Here is an 18,920-nt window from a genome sequence, read left to right on the forward strand (position 1 = left end):
AGTAGACAACAAGCTTTAAAGCTTAATCAAACAGTCCCTAACAAATATTATATCTACAGTGAAGTTTCTCATTAACATTTCTGCTAAATTCGAAATTTAATTGACCATTGTTCTTTCACTGTACCTTAGAAAAAGCTTGAGAGAATAGAAATAGGCACTTTAAGAAGCGACTATGAATCATAAAACCAAAATCACAACCATTGAGTATAGAGTTTTGGAGCTAGACAGCGAGGCCTTTCCCAACAAACTGAGAACCAAAAACATAGCAGCCAATTTTAAGTGCCTTGCTTCTGAAATTACTTAACTAGTATTTTTAATAACTACTATCTAATATCCCCTCTTTCAAACGACAGTAGATAATCAAAATTTTAGAATAACGACTGTCATACAGTGTCTGTTAATGAGATGAGTCTTCATAACTTGGCATCTGTACGCAGAGGAAGTGAATACAACAGCGGTAACGAAATGAATGGATAGTGTGGCATTATTGGCCGGGTGATCAGGAAGCACAAATTCATGTATACAGGACTTTCATTTAATACACGTTGATGAGTCAAAACATTATGGCCACCTGCATAATAACATGTTGGTCTACCTTTGAAGCGCAGTAAGGTAGAAATTTTGCTTGGTGTGGATTTGATAAATTCTTACCATATTTCCTGAGGCATGTGCCCCTAACACAGGTCCGCAATTTACCGTAAATTACAACCCAATGATTTGTGGCCACACAGCTGGTGCCGACAGCGTAATAAATGTATTCTATAGCGTTCAGATCAGGGGAATATGGGAACCAAGACAACAACGTGAGTTCACCTTCTTACTCCTCAAACCAGTATAAAATGATTATGTCTTCGAGGAAGACATCGAGCACAAAGTGAAGCCAGGGGGACCGCAATAATGTCCAAGTGGTCTACAGATGACATAGTGCCTTAGTTTATTACCACAGGTTCCATGAGAGTCCAGAGAGCTCAGGTGAATATCCCCCATAGCATAATGCTGCCTCCGCAAGTCTGTCTATGGCGCGGTGCATGTTTCGAGTAGCCGTTCTCCTGCGTGACAGCGTATCTAGACACGACCGTCGACCTGTTGTGATAAAAAACGTGATTCATCTGACCAGGCGACATGTTTCTATTAATGCACACTCCAATCTCGATGACCCCGTGCCCACTGCAATCGTATATGTTAGTTCAACATGAGAACACGGAGGTGACGGACTGTATTAATCTGTCCTTTGTCAACGTCACTTATGTCAGAGGATTTCCCCATTTGCGGCCCTTATCGTCACTAGGATGCCCCTCGTTCCTCTTTGTTCCGCTTATACAGGATAAGGCAGCTAAGACAGGCCACCCCATGTGTTTCAAAATGAACATACCGATTTTAAGGCGTTTGGCATTGACTATGTTCAACTTACAACTGTACACCAAATGAAAGAGCAACTCAAACAATTTTGTTTGTATACCTGTGCGCAATGGGAAGAGTATGGAATGACAAAGAGTGAGTGAAAAACGTGTTGAGCGAGTGCGAGTCTTTCATGCTTAGCCCCAAGAAGTATCCCCGCGGAAAGTTTGTGGGCCTTTCTTTTTCGGTGAATCAACTGTAACTGGTGTTTCTTATCTTGATGTGTTACAGCTATTGCCCGTGCCTCAATGGGAAGAAGCTAAACAAAACATCTTTACTTGGGAGCGTGATGGTGCGCCGCCTCACTGGCATAACTCTGTACGGACTGGTTAAATGACGTTGTATCCGACCGGTGGATGAGGTGCAAGGGGCCGGTTGACACAGCATGTTATGCATGACCTCCACGTTCACACACGATCTGACGCGATCATGTGTATGTGCCTCCGCTACCAGCTGATCTAGTCGACTTTAGAAACAATCCTGACACACTGACCAAGGTTTCGGAACAACTCGCCTATCGACTCGATGTGTGATCGGTGTTCAAACTGAATAATTGTAAGAAAAACTGTTCGTGTTTCTCTTTCATTTTGTGTATTATTTATAATTGTAAGGTGAATGTAATATGTGCTACAAAGCCTTAAATCCCGTATACACATTTTGAAACACCCTGTGTATTCAGAATGAATAAGTTTGTCGAGGTGCGGTTTCTGCCAAGTTATAGCGAACAGTTTGGAGAATTTCGCAAGTAATTTTCATCGTTTATATTCGCCGAATTACAAAATCTACTTCGTTTTTTCTGATGGAACTTTATACTTTTTCTGTGTCATTTGAAAGAACCTTCCAAGAAAACTTCAGCGACTTGATCAAATACAAGTAGTATCAAGATAAAAGCGCCGAAAACCACTGTCCCGCCTTCAGAATAAGAGGTACCACAAGCGTCTGTCCTATTGTACCAAATTAAGCAAACGCGTAACTCAGGCATGGTTCTCGTGTTTACCTGTGCGCTTGAAGCCCATCAGTCTGTGTTCTGCTGTTTTAGCAACGAGATAACTCGTAAAGCTATTGAGACATTCGCTAGGTACACAACAGTCGAAAATACTAATACGAATATCTTTTACGGCGAATGTCGCCAAACTATTAGAGCAGCAGTGCGGTTGCATGCTGGAGAGTATCCAGATCGTGCCAAGCACTCAGTATTTGTCTTTGCAAACATTATAAAAAAAACTTTTGAAACTGAAAGTTTGGTGAGTAAAATACGCCAAGAAAAAAAAAGGGGGGGTGGGGGGAACTGATGAACGAAAGCAGCGATAACAGACAATGCAAATGTCTAGGAGGCATCTCGGAAATACGTGAGACTCAACCAAGCGAGTGTTTTATGCTCCTCACAATTCGCTACATCTACAGCTTCTTTACAATGATTCCTAAAATTGGTTACAGTTCTCCGAATGTTATCTACGTTAAGGGTAAAGTGATGCGTCACATCTATGCTAAATTTTGTCTAGGGAAGAAGCATTGCTTACAATCTATGAGCAAATCAATCTTCGCAATATGCACTAATCGTCAGCTGAAAATCAGTTCTGACTCAAAGAGGTAGATAAAAATAACACTCTTTGTCTGTCAATGTATCGTGCTTCTTCTTCAAGATCCGCATCATTAGTCTTTTTTTATTGATGAGAATTTAAATACGCTATAGTATCTCGAGTTCCTAAGATATGCTGCCGCCGCAGTTATTGGAAGATATCACACTGGACATAAGGCAGTCAGTATGGTACCAACATGACGGATGTCCCTCCCATTCGCAATAAGATGACAGATCCTTTCACGAGGATGTTAGGAAATCATTGGAATGGTTGTTCAGAAAACGCAAAATGGTCTACACACGCACCAAACTAGCCAGTTCTGTACTTTTGTCTGTCGCGAAAATTAAAACAAGAGCTCTGTTAGGAAACACCGGCAACTCCCAAAGGCACGAAATGCCTTATAATACGGGCATGTGCTGCCGTTAATTCCAGATGAAATCCAACGTGAAGCATTGTTTCTTCAGACTCACTTTATAGCAGGTAGTAAAGCTCAGAGCCAACGTTCTGAGCACTGGGTACAACAGCCTTGATAATAAACACACGAAACGCATCTGAGTTACGTGCTTGCTTTCATCTGATGTAACATGACAGAAATTTGATCGAGTCCCATACACGTTATGTCGTTGAAGTCCTCTTAGAAAATTGTTTGAAATACCGCAAAAAGATGTGTAGTTCCATTAGAAAAAAAAAACACAGACTGTGCTTAACTTGGCGACTATAAACGATAAAATTACGTGTGAACTTCAGGAAATTCGCCATAGTGTCCGCCACAATTCGGCGAAAACAACACCTGGATATGTTTGTTCATTCTAGATTTATTTGCAGTGGCCTGTCTTAGCTGCCTCACCCTGTATACGATACCGGTAAGGCGTCAAATCTAGGCATTATATGATATGCCTAGGCGATATTTCGAAGCCTGGAGCTTTTAGGCAAGGTTTTTAATTTTGATTTTATTGGCATAATTTCCCTAGGAAACGTGTAAAATTTATGAAATGCGAAGTGGACACTGGAAAAGTATAATACTACAATGAACTAACATGTTTAAACTAATAATTTATGTATTATGAAACTTAAATTAAAACATGAAAATTATCACAACAGTTCTAAATCATGACGAGTTATATTAACATATCTACTAGACAACGCCTTTATCATCCTCTCTCGCCCACTACGGCCAACAGAAGAATGAGTCTCATAAAGCTTGTTAAACAACTCACCATGGTACGTAAAATTTGATGGCATAACGTATTTCATTCAGCAGTTGTGTAAATTTCTGTGTTTCCTGGACGTACTTCTTCATTAACCAATAATGACTGTACCAACACACCTTATTATTTTTTCATAGCGAGCGTCTGTTAGAAATACACCGTTACTTGAAGAATTAGTCATCATTATCTACAAGTCTCTAGAAAATCTATGTTTCATATCATGTGAACGAACATCAACCACAATATTTTCACAGTCATCACGTACAGACTCCACTTTAGCGAAACTGGCCCTCAGACACAAATGAACTCTAACAGAACTGAACTGAGACTTGCGAGCTAACATCCCAAAGATGTTCGGGCTCATATGCAGTTCCTCTTCGTCGAAATGTCTTGGCTCAAATTCGTCTAGGGGTTGAACCGCACGTGTCGCATTACACGCCATAAATTAGACACTTGTGACCCTTTGGTTAAATTGTAAATTGTCTGGCTGAGGGCAAGTTTGCGAAATACAAAGTTCATATTACGTACAATAACAGAAACAATAATATCGGGATCTAAATTAACGTCCCATAAATCATGTAGGCCACACAGTTGCGATTTGGTTAGAATAATGTTTATTCAGAAAGCAAACTAATAGCGGAAGTGGTCGTATTTAGAATTACTATTACACTCGAGCGCATAGACATTTGAAACAGTTCGATCATTCAGTCTCATCGCGAAACGCAAGTCCAATACTCCACCTCCATAATTACACGAAAAGTTAGAGTTGATACCAGGTGCTCGGCTGCTCACCGCTCAGAGACTAAGTCCCGCGATACCACACAACGCGAAATTTTCTAAGTCGTTTCACTTCCTAGTTGCCTAAAGACCGACAGTCCGCTTTCGCGTCTGCACCAACACTATCCCTCTGCCCGTAGCAGGCCCCGCTTCCCGCGCGCCGAGCATAATCGCTCAACTGACCAGTGCAGTTTCCTTTCCTGAAGCCCTCCATCTGGTTGGCTGATTCTGCATGATTTTACATTTCAACATATTTAAATAATCAAAACTTGACCACTTTCACATTTTAAATAAAGTAACAATAATATCCATTGTTAAATTCTGTTACATAAAACCAACATAATTTCCTTCTTAACTTAATGTCACTGCCAGTAGCCTTGCAACAATGTGCTTTCTGACAAATAAATAAAGAACAAAAGTAACTATTATGCATTAAACTGTGCAACAAATATTCTATTACCTAATGGTTCAATAACGTGTCATGCTGTCATCGTTCAATGTTTTTGTGTGGAGGAAATGATGATCTGATGCTTAACTGAAAATATTGATAATTTAAATTTACTGTATCTTTTAAACAAATGAAGTTACACAGTTTATATTTACAAAATTTGTCATTTTAATGATGCGCTTCTACATGAAATGTCTATCGTTAAGATCGACTAAAGCGTTCAGATTTTAGCATTCAGGTCTTTGTTACAAAACTTGTGAATTCCACTTTAACAGTAAATCCTAAACTATTATAGATATGATCGATATTCAAGTTTTATTGGGATCACCATAAAAATTTATGAAGGAAGGTAGATTAAAATTACTGTGGCTTCATTCCCTGCGTTACTACAGAATTAAATATTTTTCATGAATGTTTCCCTTTATGGCCGACCTTGGGTCCGCCATATTTAACACTGCTGCGTCTCTCCGGCCACAAACGCCTTCTACTGGGTTTTCTTATGACGTAGGTTCCTGTCTGTCTCACTCGCACACTGCAGCACTTAGGCCTCAATAGACAATAGACACTTGTGAGTTTCCCCATCTCGTGGTTAATCTGCACCCTGTGTGGCACACGATCCTGTACGACAGGGTTCGTTTCATAATTCCTGTAGGCTGACTCTTTCGGCCATATATTTAAACGAGAGCGCAGTGCTCCTTAACTCACACACCTCCACTTCATAACATGTTGGCGTGCCATATATGTAATGAAGTAGCACCCAAATTTACAAGACACAAATTCATAATACAATAACATGCATATCCTAAGCGCCAGATCAATAGTGTAATTATTTGTAGTGGTGTTGATGCAGTCTGCTTTAAATTTAAAGAAACTAATATCTAACATAAATTGTGAATTGCAGCATATTAATTAAACACCAAATAAAACTGTACATTTATTAAAATCGACACTCTATTGAAGTGCCGCAGAAATATCAGCGCCACTGCGCTCATTTTCACAGAACTTTTGAAACGTCCCCTTGGAAAAATTAGTGAATTACTGTGCTGATAAACCTCTTACATTATTTGATTTTCAAACAGCTGAGCAGAACTGAACGTACTCAGACATTTCGCTCTTTACTTATTCTGATCAACAGTAAACTGACACACAATATTTTTAGCGCAACGCAATCTGACTTTGAAAAATCCCTACAAAAGAATGGCCCTGACTAACAATAACCTATACCTTTCATGAATCACTTACCTCACAAAAATCTTCGTTACTCGAACTACTGCAATACAGCGAGCGCCACTACTGCCAGCTAAATAAAAGATTCTAACTACTGAAGGGACTAACTACTGATAGGCGTAGTTAGCAAATGGAAGATTTTGATAAAGAACAAACAATGTATTTACCTTAACAGCGTTCAAAAGTCATAATATATATATATATATATATATATATATATATATATATATATATATATCAGTTCATGACATCCAGTCTTACAAATTTACTGTCTCTGATGGACAAACGTCCAGATCGTCCGCTCTCAAAACTCCGCCATCTCTCTCCCCACATCCACCACTGCTGGCGGCTCACCTCCAACTGCGCAACGCTACGCGCTGTTAACAACCAACTGCCCAACACTACAGTAGCATATACTCCAACAATGCAAACCAACCACAGCCTTCACACAGCACAGTCAGTGATTTTCATACAGAGCGCTACGTGGCGTTACCAACATGAAAACCTAAACAGTCTACTTACACTTTTTCGACACAACGAAGTCTCCAGCGGCGTTCCACAGATTCGGAGCCGAGTACCCCGCCGAAATTGTGTATGGCTCTGTATTCCATCACCATAGTTTTGCGGGAACAAATCTGTCGAAATTCGAATCGGGTGTAGATTCCAGGAAACAAACACTTTCCGAAACCAGATCTGAACTACACAGTAAACAATTGTTTTACAGCGTTTGCAAGATGCTCGTAAATTCTTCAATGATTCTGACACGTTATTCAAGTCCCACTAGAGACATGCATCTCGTGACAGATTCCCAATCGACTTCATCGGCAAATTAATATATTTTTTTAATTTAAATAACTCCCTTAGACTCAAAACTAACAACGAATATGAACATTTCTCATCCCACGTTTAATTCCGTGCACTGAAACTATGTACAGAAATCGTTAGTCCATACAAAAATAAATTATTTCCCCAAAATATTCTCAGATAAGTAGATAAACATACATCTGTCTTCCTAGGTAAGCATTATTAATTTTCATTTTCCAAATTTCTCCGACCTCCATGCATCGAAGTTGGCGTGACCATAACTTATAATTTGTAAATTACAACTAACATAAAACCATCCGAAAACGTAGGTCTAACACATACATACACATAAATAAATCCCTTATGTACCCCCAAAAATCTAATTCATATGCATACTGTGCACTGATTTTTGACTTGGTACCGTTCACCAAATAATTGAGTTGCCCGATCTCCTCGCACCCAAATGTGCGTCTAAACTATCTCTTTATAATTGCACAGACCTTGCGCCCCCCAAAAAATATTCTTATGCGACGAAACAACGAACAAGCTACAATAAATCCTGAAATAAAACATTACAAATTACTCCTCGAAACAATCTTATAATCTAAACACAGATACACTTATTTCTTAGCCTACATTCCCCTTATCAATGTACAGTCTCAATTCTGTCACATTTCTTAATCCTAGAAGTTTTCTTGAAACAGGGTATTCGAGTAGGTAGGCGTTAGGGTGCGGACATTCTGCCACCACAAATGGACCATAGTACAGCTCAAACAACTTTTTTATTTCTCCATCCACTTCGCTGGACTTTTCTTTCGTACGTACTAGGATTTTGTCTCCTATTTTGTATTTAATTGTTTTATACCGCCCATCATGCCGTTTCTTCCTTTCCGCTGCCAACTTCCCCATACGGGATTTTATCGCCCGCTCCCTCTCAGCGTCCGACTCAGCTAGATGCTGCGGGAACTCCATAATTTCCGTTAACAGAAATTTCGGTTTGACTCCCGTCATCACCTCCAAGGGCGAATATCCAGTTGCATTACTTTTCACGCTGTTCAGAACGTCCTCAAATGAACGTACGTATTCCACCCACTTTGAGTGTCTGTCACTCGCGCAAGTCAGACACAGTCGTCCAACTTCTCTCATATACCGCTCGCAAGGATTACTCGCCGGGTGGTACACGGATATGTTAATGTGTTTTATATCCTGGCCGTTCATAAATTCGTTCCAAAAGTTGATGTAAACTGAGATCCGTTGTCAGATAACAGCCTTTCTGGTTTGATTACATTTTTAAAGAAATCCTTTTCTAATTTGGCTCTCAGTGTCTTGCTGTTATCTTTCCGTATCGGATAAAATCTAACAAATTTTGAAAAGAGCTCTACAACAACAAATATGTACTTCATACCACCGCGTCCTGTGGGCAGTGGGCCAAAATTGTCAACCGCCAGTATCTCTCCCACCTTGGTCGGAATTATACTTTGCATTTCCCCTTGTTGAGTTATCGAGAAATATTTTACTCGCTGACATCGATTACAGGCAGCCAGCTGGATGCGTACTCGTCTGGCGAGGTGTATTGCTCTTTAAGTTCCGTGCACTCCTAGGCCCTGTAATGACCGTGACTTACATGGGCGTAATCTGTCAGCTGTTCCACATATTTGTCTGGGAAGCACAGTCTCCAGTGATCCGTCTTCTAGTCTCTGCTGCGAAACAGCACACCCTTGTGGATCTTGAAATAGCGGGGTATTTTTTCGTAGCCCTTGCTGTCAAAGTTGAGTTTGATGTTCTTCAGTTCAGGGTCATCATTTTGCGCTCTCCGCATATTCCTTTTTCCCCGGTACTCCTTTCATGTACAGCAGCTGAAATTCGTTCTTTGTCTCCTCCCCTTCATTGTCTTCCTCTCCAACGGACAGCCGCGACAGAGCATCGGCAATACAATTCTCGGTCCCTTTAATGTAGCGTATCTGGTAACTAAATTGCTGCAGGAACATTTTCCAGCGCATCAAACGGTCGTTTATTATTCTACAGTCTTGCAGAAAGCTAAGGGCCTTATGGCCGGATAGCACTGTTACCTCTCTACCTTCCAAATACATAAGGAACTTTTGGAATCCATGCACGATTGCAAGCAGCTCCTTCTCTAATATGCTGTATCCGCGTTCGTGTTTGTAGAGCACGCGGCTGGCGAAATCTACACTCCGATGTTCCATCTTCCTGTTGATTTGTGTTTCTTCGAAGATTTCGTAGCCTATTCCATAATCTGAACAGTCCGACGACAAACAGAACGGAAGTGTCAGGATAATAGAGCATCTTGCTCGCACACAGTTTATCCTTTATGTTCTGAAATTCCTTTTCTCATTCCTCGGCCAGTTTCCATGAGGCGCTTTTCTTTAGTAATTTACATAAATTTTGGTTATTCATTCAACCATCCCCCAAGACTTTTCGATATAACCCACATAATCCGAGGTATGATTTTAATTGCTTTCTGTTGGTTGGCCTTTTACAATCTGTGATTGATTTTAGTTTCTCGGTACTTGGTATAATTCTCTCAGATGTAAGAGTGTGTCCTATAAACTGAATTTCCGCTCAGACAAATTCGTATCTGGCAATCTTTAACGTCATCCCTCCTCGTCTTAAGGCCACAAGCCCTTCCTCCAGCAATTTACAGTGTTCGTACCAGGATTCCGTCGCTATTAAAATGTCGTCCAGAAATCACCAACTTGCTCATTAAGCGTTCTCCCAAGACATGGTTTAGCGTTCTCACAAATACTGCCACTGGGTACAACTTTAAAGCGGTAGCTTCGTCCTTCGAATAAGAAAGCTGTGTAACGTCTGCTTTCTTCTGCCAATGGGATTTGCCAAAATCCTGAGGTCAAGTCAACACTAGACATCAGTTTTATGTTCCTGAAGTTTTGCAGCAGTTCCTCCATATTACCAGGCTGGTCGAGTTCTCTCACAATTACTTTATTTATCTTACGCGCGTCTAACACGATTCTAACCGATTTGTCTTTTTTCTTTACAATTACAATGGGATTACTATAATCGCACCTACACTACTCTATAATATCCCATTCTAGAATTTGCCTTAACTTGGCCCTGACCGCTTCCCAATCAGCAATAGGAATTATATAAGGCTTACACTTAATCGGCTTATGCGGCTTCACTTTAATAGAGTATTCGAAGTCTGTTACTTTACCAGGACGATTAGAAAATATGTTCTCATAACGGCACAACAATTCACATAACTCCATTTTCTCTACCTACGATATACCCTCGACTGCTTCCACTGTTTCCTTTATCTTGTCACACATATTGTTCTCCTCATCCGAACCATGTGTAATTATGATGTGTACAATCTGGTTGTCCCCCGTCAAAAGATTCTTAAATTTTACATTCATTTTTTCACCCTCAATTTCAAAATCCAAGCACCTTCCCATGCAGTGAAGCGAGGTTTCATATTTACATAAGAAATCTGTTCCGAGCACCACATCTTTTACAAGTCCATTCACTACAAAGCATCCTATATTAGAATGATTCTCCTCACACTTGAATTCCAAGAGCACTTCTTGCCTTGTCGGCTTACTTAAACTGCCAACTGCTGTTTTAATTTTTACACTGTTTACATGTAGTAATACTAATTTCTTATTCTTTACCCTACGTACAAAACCTTCCGACACTGCCAACACATTACTTCCAGAATCGAGCAGCGCATCTACTTTCTGATCATTTACTTTAATTTCAATGATAGGCTGTACATTAATCATTTCTTTTCGCTCTAAACACTGTTCCCTCAGTAAGTCATTCTCTATGTCTCGTCCCTTCTCTTCCATCTCTAGAGTACACATATCCTGTTCGATCCAGCCCCCAATTTCGTACTCGTCCCAAAATAATTCATGAAATACTTCTTTCGCCCCAATTTTATTTTTTCTCCCTTCTAGACATCTCGCTATCTTAAATTTCCCTCGAGTCCACAAATGAGGCAATATCGATCGTAATGTTCTGCCGTAACATCGCCAATCAGTTATAGTAAAATCACATTCCTCCTTAAGATACCATTCTGTCCAAATATCACTTTCTTATTACACTCAACTTTTGTCACTTCAGCACATAAAACATCATTACTACCTTCCTTCAAAAATAATTCACCAATATCCGCCGATAAATACCCAAACTCATCAACAGCTAACGAGACTAGTGCTACACTGCCCTTATTAACCTCCTTAACAACTTTCGCCGTCACAGTATCACCTGAAACATCATCACCTTCATCACTATGATTGGTTTTCTATACCATCTAACTCCACCAAATTCAGCTCCACCTCAGCCTCATTTTGGCACATAGAATCTTTCATTGTATTAACATTCACACACTGTTTTGTCACATTCATAAAACAAATCATTTAGCTCTAAATCGTCATCATTACATTTATCGTTATCTTTCATTATCTTAGGATTACGCCTTTTACGTATGATCTGATGTGAAAATTTACTTATTTGATTCTCATTTCTTACTAATTTCATTTCATTATTCTGACGCCTTTCCGCCGATTTATTAACGCCTATCACATTCCCGTTTACTCGTGTCCTATTCATTGCCGGTTTATTTTGCCATCTCCGGACGTGAGATGCGGCGAAACTTAGTTTCCCGATTTCCCATTACGCTGGTTCATTTCGCCAGGTGCCGATCCCTCAAATCTACATTCTTGGTGTCGGTCTCTGTCACGAAAGTATCCGTTCCCATTACCCCTTTGAAATTTATCATTGGATTTCAAATTGTTCAAATGGCTCTGAGCACTATAGGACTTAACATCTGTGATCATTAATCCCCTTAATAGGCTACGTTAAGGCCACCGTCTCCTCCCTGACAATGCCAGGTTCCGCATCAGTCCCCTAGAACTTAGAACTACTTAAACCTAACTAACCTAAGGACATCACACATATCCATGCCCGAGGCAGGATTCGAACCCGCGACCGTAGCAGTCGCGCGGTTCCGGACTGAGCGCCTAGAACCGCTAGACCACCGCGGCCGGCATCAATGGATTTGTTCCTGTTACCGTTTCCCTTATCAAAACTGCTTTTTGCGTTCTGTTGATACCTTCCCGGATGTCTTTCATAATGATCACTGGGACTGTAGTTATGATTTCCGCTCTGAAAACTATTTGTCTACTTACTTGGCGGTTTAAATTTCAACGCTCGTTCTAATTTTTTCTACAAAGTCCAAAAATTCGTCTATTACGTTGCTATAACTGTGCTCTAGATCACACTGCAAATTTTCCGGTAACTTCCTTTTCAACGTCGTAGTTTCAGTAAGCACTCCCATGCATTAATCTCGCAAGTTCACGTTTACAAAATTCTCGCATCGACCCGTTCCCATATTTAAATGTTGGCCCGTTCAGAAACTCAGTTTGGAGTAGCGTTTGCTTCTCTTCACTCCAGAACTTTTTGAGGAAACTGGTTTCAAATATTTCGTAGGTAGTGAACGTATCATTGATTGCTGTAGCAGTTTGATGTGCAGCTAAAGAATTCAGTTCGCTTTTTATTTCATTGATATGCTTTTTAACTTCACTGATTTCAATTTTAATGTCAGATTCTACTTGTTCCTTTATTTTATCTACTTTTTTCTCCCCTTTATACTTTACCTGATAGCCGACGTTTGTCAGAGCAAGTAGAACTGATATCTCCAGCCAAGTCACATACCGGCTAATTTTCTCGAAATCCCATCACATTCCAACAACGCTGTTCCATTAGTTAGTAACCTGACTAGCTAGAGAGCTATCACAACGAGAAAAATAGCACACTAACATTCGGGAGGAAATTCTCAACGATGGACTACGCAAAGCAATTGAGAAGCATAAAACTCACACTCCATCAATACCGAATGACCGTCTTAAAATATCACCCTATAAATACCGTGACTTCCATTATCTTATTCCTATGATTATCACACCTGAAATACCACAGTGTAATGGTGTCTGAGACTTCACTGATAGGACAGTCTCTCTCTCCCCTCGTTATTTTCATAACGCACAACAGGGCAAAAACACGAACTGTAACAACTTCGCTAATATCACCTAGTAAAGAATTCAACAAGATTTTACTGCACGTCTCTCTCTTCCAAATATCGGGAAACAAATACCACATGCATATTGACATCGACCATATGTATTGTGTTATGCTCGGATCAATCCTATAACTGAAAGTGGATGAAGCGACGACATTTTATGAGTAAATAGACAAACGCATAGCAGCAGTGTCTGATATGTAAATTTACACGTCGTGCTGCTCTAACTCCATGAACTGATCACAGTCTCTTCCACAAACGACATGTGTGAAGCAAATGCATACGCAGAGACTGAGGTATCTCATAAACCCCTGCTACTAACTTAGAATCACTGCAGTTATGAAACTGAAGACTCGATTTATGTCCAAGACGTGGCAGATGTTGGAGAACTTCGCATACTTCTTTGTTCATCTAGACGAGGGTGCCGAAGTAGGTTTTCCGTCGGTTTGGTAGACATGATTCATCACACATGCGTAGGGAGTCCCCTGCTGACTGCAGTATGGAGAGGTTTGCTGTTAACGATCGCAGGTAGATAGTCACACACAGAACACGTAATTGTATACGAGTCGAGCGCAGGTTATACCACACAAATGACACACCCCAAGAGAACAACGGGAAGAATGATTAAATGTGTGATAACTGACCCGCCGCAACATCTCCCTCTCTCTGGATTGCATCATACCATTAAATCATACCTCGTTATAACCCCTCTCAACCGTTTACTCTATCTACTTTCTATCGTCCTTTAACGGAGATCCACTTCAGTTCGGAGGCAGATGGTTCTCTTTTCCAGGAAAACATCAAAGACAGCAGTCAACTTGTATATATTCTTATTACCTCAACACACACACAGCAAAATGTTGTTAAAAACCATGCAGCAACTGTTCTGTAAGGTATTTGTTAGCTGACACGGCATGGCTGTGATTGGTAGAGAGTACAAATAAGCACATTGGAAATACTGTTTGTTAAAGTTTAAAACATGTAAACAGTTTGCATAGAGTGCAAAATGCGATCAATTCTGTAGTTGTATATTGCAGCCCCCCAAGCTGGTAATACAATGCTCTTTAGCTAAGAACATTTTATAAAAATCTATACGGTGGTTGCCGAAAACTTTGGAGTCACACATGGGCTTGTGAACCCATGTATATATAAATTTAATAATTTCCATTTGCTGGTCATGCACGTTAAACAATCTATTCCAGTCGTATCATCGCCGTCCATGAAATATGACTATTTCACTGGTTCCGAGTGATTCCATGTCAACTTTTTCTCATATTCCTCTTGCTGTCACATACTCGTTCCGACGTACAACAAGTTTCTTGCACCAAGCAGACATGTAAGTACACCCTCATTCTCCCTAAATTTCCCCGCATTTTAGCGTATTTTGCCTCAACTTATGCGTACATTCCATCAGTTTTTGTAATTTTACTTTTGCTCATATGATCATGACATCACTTCTCGTCCTGTATTCTAGAATTGCTTGTAAATGTAGTAGTACAGCTACCAACATCTAGCACAACTCCGCAATTTTTCTGTATGCGTGTGTATGCCTGAATCGTTTTAACGTTGATGCTTCCAGACTATACTCTGAACCTATCACCAATGAATCCACCTTCAGACATCGGCCCAGGCATATAGGGAGTGGATTTACCTTCGAACCCTATCACAGCTGTGAGGCATGGTGGGTCCAACTGTGAACCATATGCCAGCCATAACGCGTGGTGGATCCACTTTCGAACACTATCCCAAACGTAACACGTGATGGAGCTACCTCCGAACCCTAACCCCGGCCATAACGCATGGTGAATGCACCTTTGAACTCTATTCTGACCATAAAGCTTGGTGGATTAACCCCTGACCCTTATTCCTGATGTAACGCGTGGTGGATCTACCTATGAGCTCTGTCCTGATCCTTTCCCGAACCTACCCTGTGCCAGTGGACAGGTGTATACAGGCAGATATTTGCAATTTCATTTTTGTGATGTGTAGTTGGAGTCATCCCGAACAAATGTTGCTCATCATGTATTTCATGTGACTTCCAGTGGGGACAAAAAGCATCAGTTTGTTTCCTGTTGTAAATAAAATGGCTTTTTAAGGGAAATTTTACATGCCCATTCTATAGAGTGGTCTGAATTAGTCTAGTGCGATATTCATGTTATATCGATATGTATTCCAAGGGACAGTAAAGCATGAAAAGTAACCAGTATTCCAGCAGTGAGAGCACAGCCCTGGCCAGTGCTGACTGCCACTGCTATGCAGCAGCAGCGCTTCTCAGTCACTGCCGGAGTACTGGTTATGCCACTTCTTTCACTACCCCTGTTAACACTGATACGACTTCTACACCACTTGTTAGCAGCAGACACAGTCGCTGTGCCAAAGACTGAGACAGCGTGGAGTTTTACAGTTATTTATTGAACTTTCTTTACAATTTCTCCCTCGTCATCGCTGCCCAGCCCTGCGGATCCCTCCGCCTGGCTGCTGCTGTGTAGATTCTCCGACAATGCGTGCAACGCGCGCCGCTGATCGTACTCGGGAGCCTCAGGCCACCAGTGCTCCGCTGAAGCCAGGATGCCCTGTGGTTGAGATGAACTCGTCGCCGCTCGGCGCCCCAGTACGGCACGCCCACGGAGCCGCGTCGCCGGGAGGTCAGCTGCCGACGCCTGCTGCACCGGCGGCTGGGAAGCCGTCAGTCGCGATGTCCGCGAGGTCCTGTCATGGACGGACCACGCGCCGTGGGGCCGGGTTGCCGTGAAGTCCGGGCATTAGTCCCCGGCGGCGCCTGTGACCAAGACCGCGCTGCAGCCGGTCTTGCTGGAAGTTCTCGCTGTAGTTAGTTAGCCATGGTGCCGACCGATCTCGGGCCGACCTCCAGAGCTGAAGTTGATATCTGGCGGCGAACGCATGACTCCTGCGAGCTGGAACAGACTTCCGGAATCGTCACCTACGAAGACTGAACATTTGGATACGAACCACGTCCGTCCTCAGATCCAAACTGCTTCGTATTGGCTTCTGTCTGTTGCTGTCTGCGCTCCACTATTTATATCCGGCAGGAGGACGTTTTTACGCTCGGTGGTAGCTTTTTATTATTACTCCCACAGTATATTGCAGCGTAACTTACCGTGCTGGCCTCACTTACCCTTACTCAGCACTCTCCAGGCTTCACTCGGCGCTTGGTCAGTGTGCGTGCTTGAGTCAGTCTGTTGGTAGACTGCTGCTGTCAGCAAGGCTATCTGTGCCTGCCTACTTCGCAACGCCTCGGTCGCCGGCGTGCCTCTGTTTTGCCACTCTCCACTGCATGAAGCAACGCTTACTACATGTGGGTGCAACACTGCCTCCACCTAAAAATTAAATTTGTCCCTGAATTTACCCTATACGTTAACTCTAGTTCTATCCTATATTCTACTTCTTCCCTATATACATCCCAGGTTGCCCTGACTCATGCCCTACTGGTAATCCGTTCTACAGGAATCTCATGGAGCGGTCTTGCATTAACATGCTGAATCCTCCATTTTAATAAGATATATACCACACCGATAAATACAATAAACACAGTAATAGCACTGGTTGAAATACCAATGGTCACTATGCTACGTTTCCGCGTGGTATCGTACTCCTCCACATGCCTTAATAATTGCTTCATTGAAATTTGACCTTTCTTCAAATCTACTAGTTTATTTATCGTTTGCAATAGTGTAGCATCCAAGGTGTTGTTAATACACGTCAAATTTTCTCCTGGAGCGATGCTGAATGACGCATCTGGTCAGTACAACGTCAGATGAGTATCTGTAACCTTGGTGACTCCCGTGACTGTCGCTGGTAAGTTGAAACGATCCCCTACTATTTCACAATTTGTCCCGTTGATTAGCAAACCACTGTCCTGTAATTCCATCTCCGTGGTTGCTGTCCAATTCCCATTGTCATAACACTTGGTTGATATCCTCTCCGTAGCGAATACTGAATACAACCAATGCCTCCCAACTTGCTGAAAATGTGGCGAAGGCTTCACTATTATTCTCCGACACTCCGAAGCTTCTGCTTCTGCCCTAAATAACTGGATCTCAGACGAACCCTTGCCCGTGAAAACAACCTTTGATGGACAAATGGAAACTGACTCCGTTAGACATCTACTCAGCTCTAAACTCGACATAGTAGCATGAGTATCCCCCTCCTCAGAATTTACTAAAACCTCCTATGTCCTGAACTGTACGCCCTTCCCCATACGCTCCCATCTAACCGGATAAGGATGCACTGTGTAACACTGATATTGTCCCCCCACACTAGTTACTGGAAATCTAATCTCTATATACATCTTAAATAGATCCGTTGTTGACTTAATCCTAAAGATATGATAAAAAAGTGACATACTCGCTTGAATTATCGGCACTACGTGCTCTGCCCCCTCTGGAAACTCTCTCTCTGCCTGCTTCAGACTCCGTCCGAACGCTGTGCGCATGGCACACAATTCCTGACGTACTCGTCCACGTCTTGACGTCGTGTCCTCCACCAAAACTTCTCCGCTATCCGTCTATCCGTAGCTCTTCTCCCGCCATGTCCTGAAAGAAAATAGTTATGCGCCTGTTGCGTAACTTCAGATCTTAACGCTGCTGGTACTACGACGCGCGGGCCGCATTTCGTCGACCTACAAAGTAACCCGTCCTGTACTAGGAACTGCGGTTGCTTTCTGAACAATTGGCAATCACTATCCACGGCTTGTGCCCTGTTCCACTCATCTTCAGTCACCCCTGTTACTTGTAATACTGTCACTTTCCTGCTCAGTGCCTCAGCATTGGCATGTTTCACACCTGGCTTGTGTATCACATCATAATCGAACTCACTGAGTTTCAGCGCCCATCTCACTAGCCTACTCGCTGGGTCTTCCAGACCTAATAACCATTTCAGAGCTGAAATATCCGTCACAGCCTTAAACCTTCTACCGTACAGATAACATCGAAAGTACGAAATCCCGTATATTACCGCTAACAATTCCTTCTCCGTCGTGGAGTAATTTTGTTTCACTTTCTTAAGTTGAAGAGATGCGAACGCAATCGGATGTTCTTTGCCATCAATTTCTTACCCAAGTACAACCCCAAGAGCGTGATTAGACGCGTCACATTGTAGTATAAACTCCTTCGAAAAGTCTGGAAACTTCAAAACTGGACCTGATATCAATATCCGTTTCAACTCTTGAAATGCTTTCTCGCACTCTGACGTCCACTGGAAGGTAACATCTTTTCTTAGCAACTTAGTAAGTGGCCTCGCTATTTCTGCGACCCCCTGTACGAATTTTCGATAATAGCTCGTAAAACCAATATACGATTCCAGTTGTTTAACCGTTTGCGGAACCGGAAAATCTCGTACTGCAGAAGTGAGACGAGGATCTGTCCGTACCCCGTCCTGACTGATAACATGCCCGAGATAACTTA

This window comes from Schistocerca piceifrons, chromosome X, assembly GCF_021461385.2.
Source record: "Schistocerca piceifrons isolate TAMUIC-IGC-003096 chromosome X, iqSchPice1.1, whole genome shotgun sequence".
Taxonomy (NCBI): domain Eukaryota; kingdom Metazoa; phylum Arthropoda; class Insecta; order Orthoptera; family Acrididae; genus Schistocerca; species Schistocerca piceifrons.